Source organism: Ursus maritimus, unplaced genomic scaffold (assembly GCF_017311325.1).
Source record: "Ursus maritimus isolate PB19 unplaced genomic scaffold, ASM1731132v1 scaffold_3, whole genome shotgun sequence".
Lineage (NCBI taxonomy): Eukaryota > Metazoa > Chordata > Mammalia > Carnivora > Ursidae > Ursus > Ursus maritimus.
The window spans coordinates 48,443,381-48,467,564 of record NW_024425563.1 but is presented as its reverse complement, the minus strand read 5'-3'; the positions used below and the strand labels follow the sequence as shown (position 1 = coordinate 48,467,564).

The window sequence follows — 24,184 nt, the reverse complement described above, 5'->3', positions numbered from 1 at the left end:
CCAGATTCTTTACTGGAGCTCTCTTGGGAAGGAACCAACATGGAAGGGTAGGTACACTGAGTCAGCTTAGGACTGGATGGTCTGAATAATTTGGGCAGACTCTGGTCTGCAGGGGTGGTGTCTCGTTGTCCAGTACCTGGCCCTGGGGTGGTTTAGGGCAAGAAGAATACGGATTCGTATGGGAGAGTTTGATAAAGGAGATGGTTGAGGGTGTGGGCTCGGGCTTGGTTGGTTTGTATATCAAAGGCATGCCTGCAGGGGAGTCATTCGCTGTCTCTGGGGATTAGCCAGCCCTGGGAGGAACAGTCTCTCCAGCATCAAGAATACAGAAAATAAGAAAATGCGGTCAGTGCACCTTAGGGTCAGCTGACTGGGGCTTTCTTGGGTTTCTTCAGTGTTTCTTGAGCTTGCTTCCTCCTTTCTTTCTTTTCCTCCTTTGTCCCCTCGGCCTTTTATCCAAGTGACTGTTTATTGAGGACCTACTGCCTGTGTGTCAGGCACTGTGTCTGGAACTACAGAGGCCTACTGCATACGAAGCACAGTCCCTGCCCTCAGGAAGCTCACAGTCTGGTGGGGACGGTGGACATCAGCCTCGTGGTGGTGTTGGAACTTCAGGGATCTTTTTAGACTTGCCTTTAAAATGTTTTTCTCCCTCCTTTCTGGTGTTGTCCTGTCTACCTCTAACATTTCCTGCCCTTCTGTCTTCTGGGCTACCATTTACTCAAGAATTGCAGTAAATAAAAGGAAAAGGGGTCCAACTGAGTGCTCAGGGTCTTTAGGATTGAGGCTTGTACATCCCTTATAATAACCGTGGAGCTTTGTTGCAGACCACTGGGCTGGCCAGAATCCTCTAGGTGAGAGGGGTGTTATACTTCCTCACTCCATCTCATCTGGAAAATGTGTAACACTTTATTCTCCAAAGATGTCAAGCAGAGGAGTTATTACAGAGGCAAAGGAACATGTAACAGGGAATACCGATCTCTCCCCCTCTTTGACATTCACGTACCTTGACCACACTCACAGCAAGGACGTCGAAGGACAGTAAGACGGTATACAAGAATGCCGGCCCCTGGGACGCTGAGTTATGGCAACTGTTTTCAGAACCAGTGCGCTTTCTCAGCAACCTGGGGTTGCCTCAGGAGCCCCGATATTTTTGTTTTGGGGTAGTAAGTTCTCTTTGTGTGCCTCAAATTTTGATTTTACTCTTGAATGACTGCTTCGCTGAATAGAAAAGTTTAGGTTGTCGGCTGCTCTCACTGAGCATTTCCAGTATCTGTTGCTGCCGCTGAGAAGCCTAGGGCCATAGGGATCATTCCTGCAATCTGCGTCTTCTCTCTGGTAGCTTCACAGATTTTCTTTTATCCCTGATGTTCTGCAGTATCGCTTTCATAAGTCTAGACTTAGTTTTATTTTTCCTTCTTGTATTTTAAAGTACAATTTCTATCTGAAGAATCATGCCTTTCAACAATGCTGGATAATTTCCAGTTGTCATTGCCTGAAACATGGCTTCTCCACCATTCAATCCAGTGACTTCTTCTGGAGCAACACTTGTGTGGGTTTTGGAGTCTTGTGATCCATTTTCCACATCCCTTAACTGTCTCTGGGATGCCTTCTGGGCAAATGCTGATATTATGTTTTCCAGTTTAGTAATCCTCTCTTCACCTGTGTCCCGCCTAGAGTTTATCTCCTATGTTGAGTTTTAAACTTCATTGATTACAGTTTTCCTTCCTAAGACCTTCAGTTGATACTTTTGTATACCTAATTATTCTCGTTTCTCTTCTGCCTATTTTGGATTTATAATTTTTTCCCTTTAATGGATATTGTGCATTTATTTGTCTCTTTTAACATCCTAAGCACAGACAATGTCTTTTCCAGAGAGCTTCATCAAATTCCCGTGGCATAGAAGTAACATGAAGGGACCACAAGAGTTCGGACAATGGGCATCTCAGTGGGAACCAGTGGAGACTGAAGACCTGAAGCTTCTTTAAATATTTAGCTTTGAGATAAGATCTCTGGTTCCTTTTTAGCCTCTCCTGGAGGCAGGTGTTGTGTTGTGGGGAAGGGCATTAAGCAACCTAATGCCTGAAATAGACTTTCCCACTGACCCAGTGCAGTAGAATGTAGAGTCTAATTTATTTTCATAGACAAAATATAGAAATGGGTCAGTTCTGGAAAAAAAAAAAAACTTTATACCTACCTATATGTGCCTCCTTTAAGAAAACAAATATGAAAGTATAATTTATATACCTTTTATAACCTGTCTTTTTTCACTAGATGCTATATCACGAACTTCCTTCCATCCTTACATATTTTCTCTTACTTTTGTTGACTTCATCTTGGTCATTGTTCAAATTAATCGCTCCTTCATTTACCCCATTTTCTCTTGATCTAATTGTCTTTGTTTCCATAGTGAACTTACGTATGAGCACCCTAATTTTGTCCTCTGGAGGGAAGCTGGAGAGAGTGCTCCTTCAGGCCTGCCTGTTGCCATGGAGACAGAGACCAGGTGCTGCTGGGGGAAGGTCTGTCAAATAGTGATAGTGCCAGCCAGGGCATGGAGAGGAAACGGGGGTGGGAGGGTGGGGGGGGGTGAGGGCTCGCGGGAAACCATTCCGAAGCTGTCAAGTCGTCTGAGTTCCTGAAACGCTCCTCCAGGCCTGCTGGCAGTAAGGAAAGGGCCTTCTCCCATGCAGTGACATAGCAGCAGGTGCATTCATTGGGGTCCTCTGTCTCGTGCGCTGGAGAGCAGCGGGAGAACATCCGGACTGGGTCAGGGCTGAAGCTCACATGAGAAGACAAAGCTTGTCTTCCAGTTTGCCTCTACCACAGCAACGAATGGGAACCCCCTTGAAGGAACCTCGGGACAGTGGACAGCAGCCTGAAGTTGTTGCAGCGGGAGAGAAAGAATTGGTGATCCCAGGTGGAGATGAAGGCTGGCAGGTGTACAGCTGCACATGAGGACCTGTTTGGGGGCTTCCAAAGGCAAGGAGGGGAGGGCTCTGGGAAGAGAGGAGCTGAAGCTCTGCTCTCGAGTAGGTGACCACTCAAAGCATTATGATTTGGGCATTAATGTAGGTGTATTACCATTTTTTATACGCACAGATGGGGCTCATTCGGGCTTCATCGGTGGTTATTTTAAACCCTCATGCGTCTGTAGCACATCTGTCCACATTAATTACCTAAGCATTTGGTTGGGGTGTCGAGCTGATCATGGCACACATACCCCAAAAGGGCATGAAAAGGTTTACTACTCATTGGGGAGAGTAGGATGTCTCCTGCACAGGTCTCAGAACGGTGAGAGAGTNNNGGGAAAAGGGGCTGGCTTGAGGGTATTTGTACTGTGTTTGGGGTAAAGCCATGTAAGGATTCTGTGTGTGTGTTTGAACTTCCTGCCAGTGCCAAAGGCAGAAGCACCACACTTTCCTATCAGCTTGCCAAGACGTGGGATGCAAGAGGAAGAGGAAGGTGTAAGATTTAAAAGCTATCAGAATATATTAAAAAAAAAATAAGAATCAGGTTCTTATTAGGGTATGTGACCTTGTTGACAAAATAATCTTGACGCAAACTAGTTGAAACTGATGTTTTGACATAACGTGCTTTCATGCACACAAAATAGCAAACCATTAAATTTGAGCTTTCTTTTTAAAAAAGGAGTGAGTCCTATACACAAAATGCACTACACTCTAACCCACCCCATCCCTGAGCCTGGCTCCATCCTCCATCCTTTTCCTTTTGATCTGCTCCAGGACGCTGTTCTTGCTTCCGCTTTCAGTAATAATGATAGTGATGCCACCATGATCTTAGTAGGTTATCATTTGTGTCCCTGGGTCAAGAGAGCAGGGGGGCGTGGTGGCATCCGGGAAGCTGCATATAGGGTATATTCAGTGAGAAAAAAAATGCATCATTGTGTAGGAATTACTGCAATAGTCACATCTAGTTGGGATGACAGAACGTTTGCTCACAAAAGCCATTTATTCCACTTTGATGGATTCAACCAAATAAAATCGTTCATTGTTGGCTCAAGCATGCTTCACAGGGCTGTAAAGCCAGGCTGTGTTTGCCCAGGGCAAAGTCTACCTGCGGTGAATGAAGACCTTCATGGAAGTCCTACTGCTTAAATTCTTACAGTTGTAATTCATGCTTATGTAAACGTTGAGCAGGGAGATTCTTGACGCTCCATCAGTATCTTCCAATGATGCTTATCAGAACACTTGAGAGGCAGTGAAAAGAAAATTGCCAAACACTGAAGTCATGAAAACAGACTCTCATGAAGGGGAGGCTGGGACCATTGTCAGGTCCAGCAAAACCAGAGACTCGACTTCAGCGGTGTTTCTGGGGTGCGATAGGATGTAAGGGGAAGACATCTCACCCAGTGGAGCGTTGGGTGGCATGTGATCCTCCCTGGGGACCTAGTCCTGGAGAGCTACCAAAGCGCTTCACTAGGAGCCAGCAGTCTCCCATCCCCAAGACGGAATCCCAGGAAGAAGCTTAATAGGGAGTATGAAGAGCTTATAGGAGGGAGATTATATGAAACAGTCTTGGCTGGGCAGAGGCTCGGCCGCGAGATGTGCGAGGGGAATCACATCACACCCTTTGTCTCCTTGCTTACGTCCATTCTGCACCTGCACCTGTGTGCACACTAGCCAGATCAAGAAATAGACTGTTATGTCGTGTCCCTTCCGGTCACAACTCCCCACTGCTTTATAGACTCTTTCGTATTTGGCTTCTTTCACGGAACATTATGCTGGGAGAGTCACTCTCGTCACCGTGCATAGCAAGGGGCGCATTCGCTGTCGGTATTGTATGAATACACTGCAGTTTACCTCTCCTGATGTTGATGGTCATTTGGTTGTTGACAGTTTGGGGATATTACCAATAGTGCCGCTAGGAGCATCCCTATTCATATTTAGTGAACATGTATGTGCACTGACGTTGAGCATATAGCCAGGAGTGCATTTACTAGGCCATATGGTATGTGTATGTTCAGTTTTACTACATTATAGCAAAGGATTTTCCAAAATCGATCACAATGTAAATATATATGTTTTTTCTTAAATGTGCCCCTAACATTTATAGGTCCCAGGCCAAGTGTATAATGGAGATATACATAGTGTATGTCTAAATATTTACAAGTTATAAATCAAGCTAAAAAACTGTTAAATGGTATATAATTCTTCTACTTTGACAGATCTACCTTTATAATGTCAAAATGGAAAAATATGTTCATAGTCATGTTTTTATGTGACTGATGTTTGATAAAATATCCAAGAGGACTAAATTTAATTATTATTGGGCATGTCTATTGTTCTGATGACGGACTGGTGATGTTTGTATGAGGGATAAAATAAACATTCACAATTCATAAACTATTACATATTTATCCCATAAAGTTATTTTGCTTTATTTTTGCTAAAGCATTAATTTAATTACTATAGTGAAGATTTGTCACATAATTTGTCTTCTATAGACAGTAACGATCTAAAGAATTAAAAAAAAGATGTAACTATAGTCAAAAAAATAAAAAAAAAAGAAAAACAAAACAAAAAACAAAAAACCAAACCAACAGACAAAAAAGGTAATCATAGTCAAAATGACCAAAATTTGAATAGAAAGTTTCGGGTGTTTTCCAAAAGTTCTTTTTCCTTCCAAAACATTCACTATCACCTGTTAAAATTAAAAAGCAAAAATAGAGCTTGAGAGGCTGGTGGAATCAGTGGCAGGAATGGCCAGAGATGCACATTGCCTGCCAATGCTCTGCTTGCTATACATCAAAGACACTTCCCCTGGGAGACTCCATGGTTTCTCCTGGAAATGGGCCCAAGCGGACTCCCTGGGCCCCACATGGGCTGCTGGCAACAGGGAGACCTGAGACTGGAAGAAAGGGAACCAGCCTAAAGAGGCTAAGTGACTTGAGACTGACATGTGAGAGACACCAGGCAAGTCACCAGCCAAATACGACCAAGTGAATGGCTCCAGGCAACACACATGGAAGAAGGGCCACCTCGCTGTGTCCTACTTGAATTCCTGACCCACAGAGCCATGGGCAAAAAAACCCCAAACAAACCCAAAAGCAAAAAACACATATGAGAAACCAAAAAAGCAAAAATAAAGTGTACATACTAGACATAAAATTTGTTAATTAAATTATTTAAACACAATGCTTTTTGATTTGATTTTTTTGAAAATTAATTAAAATTTTAATATTTTCATACAAAAAATTCTTCGCAATTTTAATGTTCAATGCCAATTTAATTGTTACTATAAATAATCAATATCACATTTTACCTTTGTCTACCTAAACCCACAAAGCAGTTTGAATTGCTTAATATTGCAAAAACATTCTAAGTTGCCATGAGCGATTGCTGCAAATATCACACCAATTCCTGGTGCCGCGAAAACATGGTTTGAAATATAAAGAGAAGCAAGAAAATGGACACTTGGTGCTACTGAGAAATGATACCTTGTTATGCAGGATTTATTACACACCTATCATCTAAAAGGAAGGATTTGAGAGGTAATTAATTTGTCTGGTCTGATACCCAAAGTTGCTGCTGCTCAAATCCTCCCTGCACTTTGAAGCATTAAGTCTCTCTCTCTCTCTCTCTTTTTTTTTTAAGATTTATTTATTTGAGAGAGAGAAGCCCAACGTGGGGGCTCGATCCCAGGACCCCAAGATCATGACCTGAGCCAAAGGCAGCTGCTTAACTGACTGGGCCACCCAGGCGCCCCGGAAGCAGTGAGTCTCTGATGTTGGCAATGACATAACCCACAGTGCCACTTAGCTACCTTCACACACTGAAGTGTGTTACATGCTAAATTTTAACACATTGAACACTACCCGATGTTTATCTATGTGGCCAGGTTAACTGTTAACTTATTTTGTAGAGAACTCAGGGCCACACGCAGGATTATGCGGGTTGTACCCTCGAACAACCCTAGGGGGCACTCTTCATGGGGTAGTAAGTTTTCACATATTTTAAATGACAGTTTTGCAGCAGATGGCCGTAAAGTGTCCGGATGAAAGAGAGCTTTTAACAAATTCTCACAAAGGGCTTGCGGCAGTGTTGGGTCATTCTTTTCCCCAGAGGAAACCTCTATAAATATTTAAAATTCTCCTAGACCGTCTATTTACACACACACACACACACACACACACACCCCAACAGAACAAGTTTTATAAGCTTAAAACTTATAAAAATAGTAGGATACTATATTATTTTCCACTTTTCTTTTTTCACTTAGTATGTCTTGAAGATGTTTCCATGTCAATGTGTACAGACATTGCTATGCATGTACCACAGATGATATAAACATTCCCTTATTGGGAGACTTTGAACTTGCTTCCGGTTTTTTGCTGTTACCAGCAATGCTATAATGCCCATCCTTGCATGGAACATACTCTCAATCACAGGAGTAAGGGTTCTGTAGGAGAGATGCTGAGAAGTGGTATTGCTGGCCTATAAGGTATGCCCGACTTGATAGGACACGGCCAAATCGCTCTCTGGAATCATTTTCCCAATTTACACTCTCATGAGCAAAGCATGAAAATATCTATGGTCAACATGTAATACTCTCAATTACAATTTTTAAACTAAGCTAACTGTTGAAAATGGATTCTCCTTTTATGGTTTATTAGCTATTGGAATTTCTTTTGTCGAACCGTCTGTTCACGTCTGTAGTGCTTGCCTCTTACTTTGTTTACATATTTTTGAATGTGCTCTTTAATATTTGAAAGATTCAGAAGAATATGGAGGGAAAAGAAATCTTCCTCCCACCTTTGCCCCAACTCTCTCTTTCTCCTCACCAAAGTGTATCCTTTCAGAGATATTTCATACATATACACAGACCGCTTATCTTTATTTTTTATTTATTTATTTATTTATTTTCAAGATTTTATTTATTTGACAGAGATAGAGACAGCCAGCGAGAGAGGGAACACAAGCAGGGGGAGCGGGAGAGGAAGAAGCAGGCTCATAGCAGAGGAGCCTGATGTGGGGCTCGATCCCATAACGCCGGGATCACGCCCTGAGCCGAAGGCAGACGCTTAACTGCTGTGCCACCCAGGCGCCCCAGACTGCTTATCTTTAAAAATGTAGGCGTGTGTATGTCCATTCACAGAAAATTGTATACATGAGTGTAAGTGTATCCTCTTCTGCAAGAGTTATCAGGATGAGATTTAGATAGTAGGCAACCATTTATGTAGGAAGGTTGAGCTATGCTTTAGAAGCAATAATATCTAAGTAAGGCTTATGATGCTCGCTTTTACTCTGTTGCAGTATCGGGCTAAGTCATTTATATATATTATTTCTTAATTCCAACCCTTGGGTAGATACTATGTTATAGATAAGAAAATTGAGACTTGGAGTGATTTGCCAGGTCATATGGCTGCTACGTACGATTTGGGATTAGAGCAGTTTTTGGCTCTGGCGCCGTAACCACTGCGCTCTACTGCCTCCACATGGCTATCAGCTGTAATGCACCCACAATCTAGAACTAGTGCCACGTAAAGGCTGCGGCATTTGCAGAGCAGGAAACTCTGCCGAGCTGCTCCATCCAAGAGGGTGGCTTCTCCGTTGTTCTCTTACTCTTTGGTTGACTGTTGGTGCGAATTACACAATACTGCAATTTGTATCAAAGGCCTAGAAGTTAGATGTCTTAGGACTGGACTTATGTTCAAGATATGCTCAGTAATACTAAGTTTTGTTGCTTGTTTTTGGTCTGTTCTAACCAACCAATTTATTATTTTTAGTTTGTAAAAATCTGCTAGTTAAACCAGTGCTTTTAAAATGGAATTCTTGGGGCGCCTGGGTGGCTCAGGTGGCTAAGCATCTGCCTTCGGCTCAGGTCATGATCCTGGGGTTCTGGGATCGAGCCCTATGTCAGTCTCCCTGCTCAGTGGGGAGTCTGCTTCTCCCTCTCCCTCTGCCCCTCCCTGATGCTTGTGCTCTCTCGTTTGCTTGCGCTCTCTCTCTCTCTCTAGTAAATAAATACAATCTTTAAAAAATAAATAAATAAAAAATAAAATAAAGTCCGTAATAATGCAAAGCTTTCTTTGGTTCTTTCCTTTTTAGGGAATGCAGGTGTTAGCTATTTTGCTAGAGCTGAAGGACGGAACATCACTGCAGCATACATCCATGGGCGGCTCTCGTGGAATACTAGGCAAGGTACCCACCTCTCTGCTTGGTGTGTGCTTCTGTTGGTTGTTGTGAAGTAACACAAAAAAATTATCTATATCTATACCTGCCCCAGGGTCCTGGTGTAAGGCTCCTAAGATCCTTGTAATTTCCTAAGCGATAAGAACATTGGGAGATCTTTTGTTCTAATATTTGGTTTTGACCTTGATTCATGACACTGACCTCCTAAATCTCTTGGAATTTCCAAGATCCTTTGCAGTGTCTTTTGTTCTAATGAGGCAACTCTGGGTGGGCTCCTGGATAGCTTCAAGAGGGAGGCTGGTCACCAGAAAGACCAAATCATGCTTGGAAGCTCGGAACTTTCCCCTCCACTTCCTAGCCTTTAGGAAGGGGAGAAGGACCAGTGTCACAAGAAAAGATCATCCCACATATCACAGCCTGGGAGAAGATCAAAATTCAAGATCTGAAATACAGTTTCTAGTGAAGATATATTACTTTCACACCATTGTTAAGTCAAAAAATCCTAAATTGAACCATCGTAAGTCAGGAACCATCGGTACAGGTGACAACTTGGAATTTGCAACTGGCATCTTTAGTGCAGGCAGTCTTGGGGGACTGAACACTTAACCTATGGGATCTGACACTAACTCCAGGGAGATAGTGTCAGCACTGAATTGAATCATAGGACACCCATCTGTGTTGCAGAATTGCTTGGAAAACCAGCATGTCGTGTGGTGATAATTCCCATTATACGTATGTTAGCATCTACTGTAAATACTGGTCTTCTGACCTGCATTATCTTCCCCCCCCCTTAAAGTTTATTTGTTTATTTATTTTTAGTAATCTCTATACCCAATGTAGGGCTCGAACTCACAACCCAGAGATCAAAGAGTGGCATGCTCTTCTGACCAAGCCAGCCAGGAGCCCCCAGCCCTGCATTTTCTATTTGCAATAAAACACAAGGATGTGTTATGCTTAGTGCTTCACTTTGAAACAAAAATTTCTATTATTCCTCGTTCACACTTCTGAATAGTTTAGATTGAAGAAAATCTTGAATTGTTTATAAACTGTGATTATTTACAAACACCTCTCTGAGTCGATTAGGATTTTTTTCAATGTTGAGCAACCATATACAGAAATAAATTGGATGTTGATCCTGATAGGAGAGTCCAATAATCATTCACAAATCCCTGATTTCAAATGTTTGTGTTCCACAAAGCAGCTTCTGGTGGTCTTGGATTTCTTTATGATATACAAATGTTACAAAATCAAAGTTTCCAAAGAAATGTATAGTAATGCAATACTGTTTATCTCGGTTTTATAAAGGGTGTTCTTTTTTAAAAAAGGATTCCTTGCTAAAAACATTTGCAAACCACTAACTTTGACCACAGTAAAGAGTAGGATTCTGAGAGAGTGGAGAGCTGGACAGGAGTATGGAAAGCAGAAGGTGAGGAAACAGCAAGATCTGAACACAGTGAAATGCATGGGACTTGGATCTGTGTGGATTTGGGAAGTGAGCAGGTCAAAAGCAGTGCCTAAGTTAGTAGGATTGTGGCCTTTAACTGAGAGAAAGGTAGTCCGCTAACAAAAATAAGGAAGATGGAGTGGTGGGTAGATGGATGAGAAGTCTGAACGCCTTCATCTTACAAATAGGTAATCAGGCTCAAAAGTTTTCTTTAGTCACTGTTTGGCAGGAGGTGCATAAGAGAGGTATTTTGAAAAAAACATGTTAGATTAATGGTCAGGAGTGGTTATTTTCCTTCATGTTAATCTGTCCTCAAACTATTCAAAAAAGATGATTATAAGATCAGAAATCAAAATCCAAATTATTTGCAATTTGTTTAATTTTTTTGCTCACATCCCTATTGTTCGATGAGTGAGAAAATTCACCTTCTGTACATTATATCTACCATGACAATGTTTCTCAAGAAGGCAGGACCATTTATGTAAATTTAAAGATAAAGAGTTTTTAATGTAATGTTCTGTATAGTAACAGCTATAATTCAGAAATTATAATTTCTGAACACTGGGTCCAGGCAACTTCCTGTCTGTGGATTTTGCAATCTTCCCAAGGGATGGAGGAAGAACTCAGTGTGTTCTTACTGACTTTTGAGCTAGAGGCAGGGTCCTGGAGGGGGCTTTCCTTAATATGTCTACTAAGGATAGCGTGGAGCTGGGCGAGATTAGAGAAGAGGATCAAATTATAATAACAGTTATAATAGAATTATAATAATTTATCATAATAGATATACTTATTAAGCACTTATTATGGACCCAGCACAGTTCCTAGAACTTTACCTGATTAAAAATATTTTTTTTTGAAATCTTTTACCTTTTTCTAAAGTAATCTCTACACCCAACAAGGGGTTCAAACTCACGACCCCAAGTTCAAGAGTCACATGCTCTGCCGACTGAGCTGGCCAGGTGCCCCATAGCTAGATTATTTCACTTAATCCCCACAACAACCCTATGTGGCTGGTGCTATTCTTACCATCCTTCTTTTTCATATGGGAAAATGAGTTATTTTCCTAAGATCATATAATGAAAGGTGGGAAAGCTAGGGTTTAAACTTAGTGAACCAGATCCTAGCAGCCACTGTCACGGTAGGATTTGGCAGTTAAAAGAGTTTCTTCTTAAAAGCAATCGTAGGAGATTTTCTTAGCTGGCTAGGATTTCTTAAGCACCAGAAAGTCCTAGTTTTTTACCTGCCCACTGATGGTATAACAAAGTCAGAACCTAAAAAGGTGGTGGTCACTGAGCTCCAACCTTGGGATTCAGGCTGCACATTACAATTCTTAGGCCAGTAACACTATCCAGCGGCTATACCCATGGAGAGGATTAAAATACTCCATCATTGCTTCATTCTATTCTGAATTCTTTTCATATTCTTCCTCTCTGCTAGGGTCATAATTCTAACAGATATTTAAATGACCTCCTACAGACTCTCCAAAGGTTTTTTTTGCTACTCTGTCTACAGTTGTAAAGTTGTGCTTTGACAATAATACATTCAGAAAGATTTTAATTTTCCAGAATCTCTTGGGATCTTAGACATACGCTGCATTTTGTTTTCCAGTCAATGGTTTTCTTTGTGGAGCAAAGGAACAAGAATTTGAAAAATACACTTTAATTTTATTTTCAAAAGCGATAGTGTTTACATTCATGTTGTATTATGTCTTGGGTACAATTTTAAGAAATTAAATAGCAATGTTAAAAACAAGACAACAGGCCCTAAATGGAGTCAGTTATGCTAACCCCCACATCACCAAACTAAGACTTCCTTACAGTGTTGGTGTCTCCCAGAAATGGGATCTTAAACCAGTCCGTCAGGAAGAACCTGGTCAGCACTGGCTAGGGTATCTGCCCCGTAGGGCCTGGCTAAACCCTGAAGGAAAATAACCTGGCCACAACCAACCTGCTTTTTGTTCCTCTAACTTGTCCTCCTCCCTTCTGCCTATAAAATCTTCCATATCGTTTAGCTCCCCAGAGCTACTTTCTATCTGCTAGTTGGGATGCTGCCAGATTCCGGAATTGGTGAATAAAGCCAATAAGATCTTTAAATTTACTGTTAAATTTTGTTTGTTTTAACACCAGTGCTTCAAGATGCAGTGCTGCAAGTTCAGGATCCAAGACCTTAAGACACTCCTTCGTAGATCTAGAGGTTTTGTTACGCAAAGTCAGTTTAGGTATGGAAGAGAGATATGCACATTTTCAGGTGGGCCTGGAATGGCCCAGAATGATAATCTGCAGCCGGTTGTCTATTCGTGCTTGAAAAATGAAGCATAAAGCTACGTTATTATTCTGGCCTGTAGGCATCCAGGAGCTCTTTAAGTGGCTCTTGGGGGTTTTCCATGCAAACAGGTGGGTCACACTCAGGCCAAGGGGCCATTTGGGAAATGGTTCCCTGATTCAGGCCCCTTGGCAGATCTCATTTCTTTTCCCTAGAAGTTTTATTATGAAAAATTCAAATATACAGCAAAGTTGAAAGAACTTTACAGTCAGATGTCCACCGCCTAGATTCTACCATTAACATTCAACCTTTCTTGTTGATCCCATTATCTAGCCATTTCTCTCCCCATTCATCGATCCTCCCTCTCACTAAGGGGACGGGATGAGCAAACTCCAGGTGGCTTTTAAGTGGTGATTCCAGAGGGTGCCCCTTGCATACCTTCAGTTCTAGCGTCCTGGGCAAGCGCCGCTATTCCCCCTCAGCCGGATTTGGCAGACGCGGAAGGCGGGATCGGGGCTCCGGGGCGCCTGGGCGCCCCCCGGCGGCTGCACCGTTCGCTGCAGCTCCGCGGGCCGAGGGTGCGCCTCATCTTCCTCGGGCGGGAGGGCGGAGCTCGCGGGCGGCGCGGGGCCGCACCTGGACTGGGCGGTGCGGTGGCTGCCCGGGCGGCGGAAGCGGGAGGCCGGCCGGCCCCACGAGGTCTGCGGGCGCTGAGCGCGGGCGCGGGGCCGCTACGTGCGCGGGGCGCGCGGGGCTGCGCTTGGGTGCGCTCCTGGGCGCTCGCCGCCGCCGCCGCCGTGCCTTTGAGTCAGCAAACTCCGCCGCCTGCCAGCCCGCCGGCTTGGCCCTGCCCGGAGGAGCCGTCCGTAAGTGACAGGAGCCCTGCGGGGGAGGCCTGCCCGCGCCGCCGGGGTGGGGACTGCGGCCGAGGGCGAGCCGGCCGCCCTTTTCTTTCCAGAGGACCCCCAGGTGCTGCTGCCTGCGGCCGGGAAGAGCTTGGCTCTCCCAGGATTGGAGCCGGGAGCTGCTACCTTCCCAGCCGGGATGTGCAGGGGAGAAGAAACGTCGTCCCGCTTGCGGGGGGAGGGCATGGGGAGTATTACGGACCGATCCAGGGGTTCGCGGCTAAAGAGACACCCCGGGGAGAGGGTGGGGCGGAGGTGGAATCCTGATGCCTGAAAAAGTGCTGTGGCACCTTACACCAGGCCGGGTCTGGGTGGGTATGTATTTATGTATTTATTTATTTTTAACCCACGAAAGGGGTAGCTTGGAGTTTAGAAATTGGGAAGGGTAGGCAGGGGTTTTCGTGGGGTTGCGGGATTGAGGAAAGAGGCCCGAGAGAAAATCCACGTTGACTGGTGACGATGACCAGGTTTGGGGCCACGGGAAAGCAACAGCCTGTTTTCAGTTCCGATGCATCATACTTCTGTGAGATGACACGGGCTATGGAGGAGAGCGGGCGCGGGGACGCAGGGCAACCTGTCCTGCTGGAGAGGAAGGGCGTCTATTTCTGCAAGACACGTTGACTTGTAAGAATGATGGAATTAGAAATTTAGAGCAGGAACGAGGCTTTCACGTGATCTCCTTCAAACCTTTCATTTTAAGGACGGGGAAACTAAGGCCCGGGGAGGGGAGCCCTTCGGCCAGATGGAAGCAGAACCAGGCCTAGATTCCAGGGGGCTTCTGACTCCCACCCTCGGGGGGCGGGGGCGGGCTTGGAATGCCGAAGTCGCGGTCCTCCCCCCGGGCTGAGCGCCGCCTCGGGGTAAGGTGGATGCCGGAGAGAGCCAGTGAGAACCGACCTCAGTCCCAGAAGGGGGTACTGGGTAAGCCTGGTGAGGACTTCCGGCGGGGGGCGCTGTCCCTCAGGCCTCTTTTGTTCTAAGCAGTGGTAGATTTAAGATTGACTACTGGGGTTGTTTTGGGTAAAGGTACACAAATAAAATACATTTAGAAGTCAGTATATGAAGATGTGAAGCAACGTGATTAGCACCGACTTAATATTTTTTTAACTGACCATCCTGTTTCTTCTGCCGGCCCGTTTCAAAAATTCTCGGTGCCGACCATACCGTTGCAATGGTGAGGAAACTGGTGTCGAAAGAGTGGGGACCTGCCCAGGTGACACTGCCACTCGCCAGGGGTCTCTTGACTGGCACTCCACTTCTGTCCCCGCCACTGTGGGTTGTGGTGAGAACTTCCTCTTATTTTACTTAGGGGAAAGCCTCCTGGAGCTTGATATCCAAAAAATAGATATAAACTGTCCTTTTCTAAATACAAGTGTGTTCATTAAAGACTGACGTTTGTGTTCCAGACCGCAGTTTTTTACGTGGCTTCGGAGCACTCTTGATATCTTTTTTCAGCCTTAGGATCTCTACTTTCATTTTAAAGGTTCACTTTGTTAGTTAAGCTATTATGGGAAATGGCTTCTTTTTTCCTCTTTCGATGTCATTGCTGTGGTTTAACAACCGCTTGCGAAAGGCTTAGAACTGGTTGAGACCAGGGTCCAGCCTCTGTAGTCTTTCATTTCTAAGAGTGGCAGAAAGGGGCTTTTTGCCAAAGTCAGGGTTGACCTCCGTGGAGAATACCCCAAATTTTAGACTATTACCACCTACCTCTTTCTTTCTCTTGGTAACGTAGTGGGTATGAATCAGCATTTATGCTGTCTTAGCCCTGTTCAAATAAGAGATAGAGGGAAGGTAGTGGTTACAAATTCTGGTTTCAGACTTATGAGAATTGAAGTCTTGACACAGTCACTTGCTAGCTGGGGTACTGTCGGCAGGACACACTGTCCAACTTACCCTTTATTCGGAAATCTAAAAAAAAGGTAGCGATAATCCTTCTCTCCCAGAATTGTTAATAGCAATAGCTGACGTTTACTGAGCACTTAACTATGTGCTAGGCATTGTGAGAGAGTTTTTTTTTTTTTTTAAAGATTTTATGTATTTATTCGACAGAGATAGAGACAGCCAACGAGAGAGGGAACACAAGCAGGGGGAGTGGGAGAGGAAGAAGCAGGCTCACAGCAGAGGAGCCTGATGTGGGGCTCGATCCCCTAACTCCAGGATCACGCCCTGAGCCGAAGGCAGACGCTTAACCGCTGTGCCACCCAGGCGCCCCTGTGAGAGAGTTTTTATGTGACAGTCTCGTTAATCCCCACGACACACCGATGAAGCAGATCCTAGTTACATCTGGGGAAACTAAGGCCTCGAGGTATTTAAGACTTCCCGAAACTTCACAGCTCAGGATTCTAACCACTCAGCAAATGTGTTCCACCCTTCTGTAATAGCTGATAATCATTTAGGGCTTACTGTAGGCCAGGCCCTGTTTCAAATACCCTTTGTATATTATTAACAGTCCTTGGGATCGTACGATTTCTACCCCCTTACCCTCCCTTTTTTGTTATAGATGAGGAAACTGGCACAGAGCCCGGGGCAGACAACCAATAAATGATGGAGCCAGAATTTGAACTGGGCAGCCTGGCTCTGGAATGGGAGGTCTCACCCAGTCCCCTGTGAGTGTAGGTAAAGGGCTGGGCCAGCAGGCCTCAATCACGGGCAAGTCTTATTGGCACTTTCATTTATTTTTCCCTAAATTACTACTCCCTCCTCCTAGTATCTGCAGGGGAGATGCTCTCAGTTCTGGAAATGACGCAACTTTGCTTAAGGTTTTGTGATTCTGTGTATATTTGTTGTATTCTCTGTTCTTTTTAATAGCTTGTGATGTGATAGATGTCAGTGATCTTGGTCTTAGGAATACACAGATAGGCTTTAGGGGATCTGTGAACCCCCTGAAAAGATCTGATTTTATACTTGTGTGCAAAGGTGTGTTATTCTTGGGGAGAGAATCCACAGCTTATGTCCAATTCTTAAAGGGTCACCTGTGGTGGAAAGCAAGGTTAGAAATGCCCGTTCCATTCCAATAATCTCATTTTACAATTGAGGCAGCGGAGGCCCAGTGGAGAGGCAGAATAACTTCATCTGATCTACATAGCTCATTAGAAGCAGAAAAGAGGCTAAAACTCAGGTCCCCTGGTCTCATCTTCTTTCCATCACACTCCCATATCTCCCTTTGGAGTACGTGGTACCAGGTGAATAAATTATGAGATGCCAAAAGACTCCCTCCTCTCCTGCGAGGCTGCCGCAGTATGTGAGGCCAGCAAAGCTTCCTGGAAGTGCCGCTTAAAATACAGCATCCTTTGGCTTGTCACATTATTAACTGAACCACTTTACTGTGATTCAGGATGGGCATCGGCAACTCGGAAAGGTAGGAGCCGGGAGCATAAAAATCAGGGAGAAGATGGGGAAAGATTGAGAACATGCATGAGTCACAAAGAGGCTATGGGGTCTCTTGGCAGAATTGTAGTGTTAGAACATTGTTGCTGAGAGGTTTGTAAATTCAAAATTCCATGAAGTCCGAGATTTCTGTGCAGTATGAGTCACTAGGAAGTAAGGCCACCTCCTGGCCAAAGGCTGGTGCTCCAATGAGTAAGCAAGACTGAAAGGTCATGAGATCGTGATGAGTTGAAGCCCGCCCTGCAGCTTCATTTAAGTTTTACAAACTGATCAAGTTTACCTGGAAAAAGTAGCTTTGTACAGATAGGCAGTACATTTTGAAATGTATTGTTCAGCCAGATTTCAAAATATATCCTGGAGGACCAGGGATGGGGAGTCCAGAAATGGTTCTCTTGTGAAGACAGGAATTGAAGTCTGCTGAAGACAGTTGCCTCTTACCATTCATAAAAACGCATTCCATTTGGAGTAAAGATTAAATGGCAGAAACAAATTATAGACATTAAAATATATACATAGATGAGATAGTGTTTAAAAATAACTTTGGAGTTATTTATTTATTGGAGTTGGCCAACTTTAATAAAACTCAAAAACCATAAAGGAAAATATTGATTTAACTTTATGAAACATTACACTTCTGTAAGAAAAGAGATGTCATAAACAAAGTTGAGAGGCAGATGACAAATGAGGAAAGCAAATAGTTACAAAATATATAACAGGCATGAAGTCTTAGAAATCAATAGGAAAAATAATCCAATAGAAATATGGGCAAAGGCTATTAATAGGTAATTCACATATGTATCTAGAAATGTTTTATTAATGACCAGATAAGTGATCTGTTCCCTTGTGTGTTCTTCCACAGCCCCACTGACCCCTCCAGTTGGCAGCTCTTCTGCCCATCCTGGGTCCTCTTTTGTTTCTCCACGCTTTCTCCTGAGATCTGTGGTTTTCAATGTTTTTGTGCATAAGAATTACCTGGGAAGCTTGTTTAAGCAGATTTCTGGGCCTCACTTCCAAATAGTCTAATTCAGTAGGTCTGGAATGAGACCTGGGAATCTGTATCTTGATTCCCACGTGATCCAGATGCAGGGACAAACACTGGACCAGCCATGTTTATTCGTTTCCGTGACTTTAAACCACTAATTCCCGGATACCGATGTCTGGCTGTCTTGCGAGGTCCAGGATTATGCAGTTCACATTGAAGCTGACTCCTTGGATGTGTCGCAGACATTTTAAATAACTTGCCCAACACTATTGATCACCTCCTTCCCAGTTTTGTAGGGCCTAACACTTAGGCAATTTGGGGGCCCTCTTGAAGAAAAAGAATACAGCATTGTGAATGCAAAATGCGGTACAGGGCCACGGAGGTGTCTGTGTAGATTGTGGCCTCAGAAACTGAAGCTTCCTGAACTTCTTGGTCATGCCTCCTCTCCTCCCCACTCTCACCCAACCCATCCTCCTCCCTTGCCCATCTGAAGAAATTATGACTGCCATCCGCCCGTTTGTCCAGGCTAGCACCCGCACCCGGAGCCATTTCTCCATCCCACCCTGAGCCAGCTCAAGGTCTTTGCTGATTTTCCCATCAGTCTGTGCTCTGCTGCCTGCCCAGCTCCCCCTTAATCAGCTTCTGATCCCGTCTCTCTTTCTACTCTGTTCCCCTCCAATCCAGTTTCCCAAATAAGCCAGAGTAATCTTTTTTTTTTTTTTTTTAAAGATTTTATTTATTTATTTGAGAGAGAGAGAGACAGCACGAGTAGGGGGAAGGGGCAGAAGGAGAGGGAGAAGCAGGCTTCCTACTGAGAGGGGAGCCTGATGGGGGCTCGATCTCAGGACTGTGATCATGACCTGAGCCCAAGGCAGATGCTTAACTGACTGAGCCACCCAGGTGTGCCCAGAGTAATCTTTTTAAGAACATATCTTGGAACCTGTCATTCCCTTGGTTTGCCAGCCCCACAGTGTGGACTGAATGGTCCCTGCAAATGGCTGAGACTGGTGGCAGGGCCATGAGTGTGGGGTGGATGTCAGAGGGTCAGGGTGGGATCACACGAGCTTGACCTTTTGGGGACCAGTTTCAAAGAAACTGGGGGCGCATCTGGAGAGGCACATCCACCCTGTCCACTACTGCTTGTTTGGCTCTGTCCCAGTGTACCTCCTTTCCCTGAGAGAACCTGGGTGCCACGTGAGACCTCTGGCGTGCAAGCGAAGTGGGGGTGGATGTCCCTTCATGCTTTGCTTTTGGATGTGTTCCTGTGGTGTTTCGATGTTAAGGTGTAAAATCAGACTGCTTAATTAGTTCTGGGGAAGAAAGGCACATTCTCTTTTAACCCAGGTGGCATCTGGAGCCTCGTGTTCCTTAGGGAACTAATAAACCTTGGTGAGAAGCCACAAGCCCATGGCCCAGGGGATTGCAAAGTCCTCCCAGGTTTTCTGGAATTCCCTAGGGTGCGAGTGAGCGCGGTCTCCCCTGCTCTGTCTGTTTGACCTTGGTGTCAGCCCTGACGCACCGAGGGAGCCCTCTGCCCCACCATGTTTGTGGCTCGTCCAGTAGCCTCAGCTAGGCTAGGGAGAAGTCAGCCCGTGGGGCTCCTGACCGGCCCTCTCTCTGCCTCTGAGCCCCGTCCCTCCCTACCTCCTCATTTTCCTCTGAGCTCCAGGCTTCTCCCTCTATGACTATGGCTACTCCCCAGTTCCTTCCTCAAACTTACAAACCCAAACAGTTCAAAGTGCAGAGCACAACAAGGTGCTTTGTGTGTTGGGGACCCGTGCTCCTTAGGAATTAGAAATACAAACACGCAAAGAAGAGTTTTCTATTACATGATCATTTTCTTCCCTTTTCTTACTGACACAGTGGCTGTCCTTGTTGTAGAGTGGCATTTGGAAGAGCTGGGGAGAAGGGGAGAAAGAGGAGAAGGCGCTTGTCCTTGCAGCAAGCCCGGGTTCCCGGCTGGGTTGCGGGGTGGTGTTACGGTTCTGGGTTCTGGTATCTCAGAGCAGGAGACGCGGAGCCTTTTATCAGCCACCAGTGGTTGATCAGACCCTGAGAATCTGGCCACCTCCTGCTCGACACACATGAGAGTTCCTATGCCAGGAAATCAATGCAATGATTTACAAGGAGGCGCAGACCGGATGCTGGTTTTTTCTAGTCAGCTCATTTCCCTGACAGTTGAGAAACCTTGAAAAACTGTGACCTCTGTTGTGAGAACTTTACCAAGTCTATAAACAAACATGTGTCAAGCGCCCTTGGATTATAGTCAGTGCTTTGGCAAATAATTTAAGGAATAATAACTTCGGTATTTTATCCACTTTATTTATTTGTTTATTTTTATCTATTTATTATTTTTTCAAGACTCATGTTTATTATTTATAAATCATAAGATGTATTTTCACTTATTAATGGCATTTCACCCACTTTAGAAAGGACTTTTTATCTGGCTTATCTTCACCTTCTTGGATCAAGGTCAGGCATTGGACATCCCTGGGGAAATGATTTGCTGCACACGATGGCCAGGGTATGCGTTGCACCCACGTGGGCTGAGTTTCAGAGCATAGAGATCTAAAAGTTTCTGCTTCTGTCAATACTACTATTCCATCTGACAAAACAGATACTTGAAGAGAACATTTTTTTAAAGGAGCAAGTGCTCTGTGATCCTGAGGAAGAGACCTCAGCCTTTTTCCCTCCGAGGCCTGGGAAAAGCCTAGCACGGCCGGTAGTGAACGGTGACAGTGGCTGACACAGCGAGCCCTAGACACACGCCTCCACGTGGGCTCATTCGACCTTTGCAGCAGATCACGAAGTAGGCAGGTGTCCCCCTTTTTACAGGTGAGGAAACTGAGGCACAAAAAGGTTAAATACTTGCCCTTGGCGAAGGGCAGATTGGGAATTCACAGCCTCGGCTGCTTGGCACGGAACAGCTCCTCTGCTTTCCCGCTCGCTGTGCCTTCCTGCTTCTCTTCGTGGGAGTCAAGGGTGAAATCTCCCTTCTCGCTTGGCCCTCACCTTCCTCGCCAGTCCTTCGTGTCCAGACTGACAGCGCTTTGAGCAGATTTGAACTGGACCAGTAGATTACAATTCCCGATGCTGCTTTTCTCACAAGTGACCGACCTTCTCACAAGTGACCAATTTGTGACAGAGGCGGCCAGCTCGATGGGAAGCTTGTTATTTCCGGCGTGTTGCAACCCTTTCCTCCTGAAAGGGAATTTGTCACTCGGTTTGAAAGAGGAACATGTAATGCTCACTTCTGTCTCTACTTTGCCTACCTGTACCTTCTTCTTACCTCAGTCGCGACTGTTCTCCAAACGCCGGAAGGTGCTTTTGTGTGGCTGTCCTACGTCACCTCAGTGTTCCCACCCGACCTCATCTTTCTCGCTCAGCTCTGAAAACACGCGCCCCCTTTCTGACTTCTTCTTTCTGCTGGTGACCAGTCTTTTTCCAGTCACCTGGCTGCTGAGTCATCCTTGACTCCCTTTTCCCTGTCATGCTCTTGTCCAAGTTTTTCTCATTATATACATATTTTTAAATAGACTTTTTTTTTTTCTTAAGAGCAGTTTTAGGTTCACAGCGGACGTGGGGGAGAGCACAGAGAGATCCTATATACTGCCGGCCTCCCTTCCCCCATTATCACCCGAAGTCCACACTTTACATCAGGGTTCTCTCACGGTGCTGTACACGCTACGGGTTTTAACAAAGGTCTGACATGGGCCCACCGTTCTAGTATCCTACAGAATGGTTTCACTGCCCCCAGCACCCTCTGTGTTCTGCTTCTTGTTACTTTCAAGTACTTTTCCATCTCCCCCGGCTCACCTTGGGTCCATGATCTCTCCTGTTGGCTGGAGCATCCTAGCAACCCCTGATGAAGCCTCCGGCCTATATTTCCCCTCCCTGTCAGTCCCTCCTCCACCCCATCCCCAGAGGAGTCATTGCCATCATGTCATGGCAACTCACTCATCCCTGCCTTCCATCAGGATCAAAGTTCAAATTCCTCCTCTTATCCTGCAGGGACTTTCCCATTCTAGATGCCTATGGGAACCCTTCGAGACTTACTTCCTTGCAATATTCTATCAACACAGCTCCTCCGCTCTTGGGGGGCTGGATCCCTAGATCTCCAAAAGTGGTACTGCTTCTTAATCACCTGGTCTGGTTTTCTGTGCTTGTCCTAATGCAAGCATCGAGGTCTCATCAAGCCCCACCTTCTCCATGAAGCCTCTCCCTCTCCATTCTTCCCGGTAGCCTTGTTATCAGTGCTTTTTTTTTTTTTTTTTTTTTCCCCACATACAGTGAGCTTTGCATTACAAGTGAACTGTTTCATTTCTGTGTCTGGGTATCTTTAGGTCATAGAACTCAGAGAGTATAACTTAACCGTTAACAAAAAATACCCCTCCCCAGGACCAGACCTAGAATATCACACAGTAGGTGCTCAGTGATTACTTATAGAACTGAATTGCCATTGTCCTCTATTATTCTTAGAGGGTCCTTTATAGCCCCTGACACTAAAGAGGTCTGTCATGGGAATGTACTACCCTTCTCTCAGTATTACTCCTTTCTGAGGGTGAGAAAGGCACGTCTAGATGTTTGGCTGCTGGCTTCCCCAGGTTCATATACAGACAGAACTCTGCCCCGCCCTCAGCTCCCTAAAGCATTCGAGACATTAATAACTCAATTTATTGTTTGCTGTCTTTTAAGCGTTTATTTCTAAGGATGTAGCATGGATGCTGTGCTGGGCATAGGGAGTACTGTGTGGTGAGTAAGGGGGGCTGGTTCCCTGGCTTTGGATCCTGGCTCCTTCACTTACTAGCCACGTGACCTTGGGCACAGTTTCTTATTTGTAAAATTGAAGTAATGCTACTTGGCTGTCTTGAGGATTAGGTGAGATAATTCATGTTACAAGCCCCTCGTGGTGTCTGGCACATGGTTAGCAATCTGCTGTTTTTACTTCGATTACTATTTCTGATTACTAGTGGCATAACTGATGTTATTCCCCATTTACTGTCCAGTGGAGTTAGGTCAGGAGGAAAGATAGAAAACAGTAGAGGAAGACATGTGGTCCCGAAGACATTCTCCTCGGGGCTGTTGCTGACTAAAAGCTTTCTTTTCTCCCAAGGTGAATGATGAACCCTGGGTGAGAGGAAGAGCGCTGGCAGGAGAGGCAGGGCCCTTGTTCTGATGCCCCGCCTCCAGCCCACATGCTTGGGCTGCTTCGAAACTTGATGGTGATGCAGACATGGAGAAAATTAGTTGGGACAAATTCAATCAAATTTAATTGACCCAATATTTATTGGGCACTTACTATATGCCAGGTGCTCTGCTAAGTGCTTGGGTTATAAAGCATGAATAATTTGGACAAGGTGCCTGCCCTTGGGGGACCTTTGAGAGGACAGATAATAAACAACAAAATAGATTAATAGGTAAAATAATACAGACTGTGGTAAATTCTTTTTTTTTTTAAAGATTTTATTTATTTATTTGACAGAGATAGAGACAGCCAGCAAGAGAGGGAACACAAGCAGGGGGAGTGGGAAAGGAAGAAGCAGGCTCACAGCGGAGGAGCCTGATGTGGGGCTCGATCCCATAACGCCGGGATCATGCCCTGAGCCGAAGGCAGACGCCCAACTGCTGTGCCACCCAGGCGCCCCAGACTGTGGTAAATTCTAAGGAGAAAATAAAATGGTAGAGCATTCCTGGGGGAGTTTGCTTTAGTGGGTGGTCAGGGGAGGCCCTGCTGAGGAGGTGGCATTTATTCATTTATTACTAATTTTTTTTAAAGATTTTATTTATTTATTTGAGAAAGAATGTGTGTGTGTGAAAGAGAGAGAGCATGAGCAGGGGAAGGAGCAGAGGGAGAGGGAGAAGCAGACTCCCTGCCATAGGGAGCCTGATGGGGGGCTCAATCCTGGGACTCCAGAATCATGACCTGAGCCGAAGGCAGACGCTTAACCAACTGAGCCACCCAGGCACCTCAGGAGGTGGCATTGAAACCAAGACCTGCAAGGTGGGAAGGAGCCACCATGGTGGGTTGGGTGGGGAGGTGGGGGGCACA

General features: G+C 45.0%; 1 protein-coding gene and 1 long non-coding RNA gene across 4 annotated transcripts in view; one reads left to right on the top strand and one right to left on the bottom strand.

The window, feature by feature from the left end:
• The first annotated feature begins 13,566 nt into the window (after positions 1 to 13,566).
• The window catches only part of SNX10 (sorting nexin 10), a 69,543-nt gene continuing 58,925 nt past the window's right edge, over positions 13,567 to 24,184 (top strand). Inside the window, exon 1 of one of the 3 annotated variants that reach the window (XM_040644168.1) lies at positions 13,567 to 13,727. The gene's annotated coding sequence lies outside the window, so the exon portion shown is untranslated. Of the gene's footprint in view, positions 13,728 to 14,371; positions 14,391 to 24,184 lie in introns of those variants that run through there. The other 2 variants (XM_040644167.1, XM_008686425.2) reach the window with 2 other exon arrangements.
• Positions 20,449 to 23,664, bottom strand: LOC121105827. Its single transcript, XR_005838553.1, has 2 exons — positions 21,425 to 23,664; positions 20,449 to 21,336 (listed from the first exon to the last, which is right to left on the bottom strand). It is a non-coding gene; the product is annotated as an uncharacterized LOC121105827 (long non-coding RNA).